The sequence below is a fragment of the Olea europaea genome, unplaced genomic scaffold (genome assembly GCF_002742605.1).
Source record: "Olea europaea var. sylvestris unplaced genomic scaffold, O_europaea_v1 scaffold30865, whole genome shotgun sequence".
Lineage (NCBI taxonomy): Eukaryota > Viridiplantae > Streptophyta > Magnoliopsida > Lamiales > Oleaceae > Olea > Olea europaea.
The window spans coordinates 1-1,335 of record NW_019249598.1 but is presented as its reverse complement, the minus strand read 5'-3'; the positions used below and the strand labels follow the sequence as shown (position 1 = coordinate 1,335).

The window sequence follows — 1,335 nt, the reverse complement described above, 5'->3', positions numbered from 1 at the left end:
CTTATAGGAACCTACCATGACTGGTAATTATACTTTGTGTACTAGGTTTCTTTTAATAACTTGTCTGAGCAAGTGATTTTTTTGATTCTCTGGACCATCTTTTTTCCTAGGTGTGAAGCGTTCTCAACATATCCTCGAACATATGATCTGCTTCATGTCGATGGTCTCTTCACAGGGGAAAGTCATAGGTAAGGCACCAACTGTATTTTACAGATGAAATTTACACATACATTTTCTCTCGACTTAATTGCGCCTGCTATGTCCATGGATGTTGGCACATTGTCTGATTAGTTGATAATATTAGTTGGAAAGTTTGTGAAAGATTCCTGTGACAAGTATCATTTTAGTTATTGGTTAATGATGGGAATTGAACCCGCGCTATCGTCACTATCATCAATAAGAAAACCCTTAGGCTACATAAATATTGTCTCTGATATTGCTCAATTATTTCTGTTATTATTTATTTAGTTGCTCTATTTTATTCACATAAAGAGGAAATTCACATAAAGAGGAAAAAATATGAGGTTTTTTTTTTTTTTTGCCCTTTCTATATTATTATCCATTTTTCTTTCAACCAGCAAGTATTTGTTATTTTGACATAAGTATGCTCTTGTAAAGGTGTGAAATGAAGCATGTTCTTCTCGAGATGGATCGGATCCTCCGGCCAAATGGATATGCAATTATCCGGGAATCAAGCTACTTCATGGATGCCATTGCTACCATAGCCAAGGGGATGAAATGGAGTTGTCGTAAAGAAGACACAGAATACGGCGTAGAAAAGGAAAAGATACTGATTTGCCAGAAGAAACTCTGGTATTCCTCTAAGCAGAGCTAAAGATTACAAGTTCCTGGGAGACAAGCCTCGTGTAAAGATATTCGATATATTCAAAATATCATCCATATGAGAGAAGATTTATGGCATTCACAGGAGAATATTCGTTTTATAGAAAATTGAAGTTGGAACATATCGATTGAATAATGGTGATCAATAATGAGGTTCTTGCTTATTTTGGTATTTTTTTGACATAATATATTGTTTGTAATCTTTTAGTGTCTTGTCCTGCCTTTTTTATGTATTTCTTGATGCCGTGAAATGTGTAAAAGAGTCGCGGCGCCATAGCTCCATAATTTTATGTAGTTATTGAAATTACTCTTTCAAATTTCAATAAATGAAATTCAGAGAATTTGATTTCCCTTTTGGTTGTCATAGATCAACTGTATTAACTGTTCAAAGCTACAATTGGGTTGTGTACAGTTGCTTTTGGAGAGGCTCAAGATGGCCACTGTCAGGTCAACTCAATTTGCTCTGACTCTTCTTTAAACCCTTGCTCAAAT

At 35.1% G+C, this 1,335-nt stretch overlaps 1 long non-coding RNA gene across 1 annotated transcript; it reads left to right on the top strand.

Annotated features, from left to right (window-relative positions):
- LOC111385089 lies at window positions 1-1,194 on the top strand. Its single transcript, XR_002701011.1, has 3 exons — window positions 1-23; window positions 111-188; window positions 619-1,194. It is a non-coding gene; the product is annotated as an uncharacterized LOC111385089 (long non-coding RNA).
- Window positions 1,195-1,335: the final 141 nt, after the last annotated feature.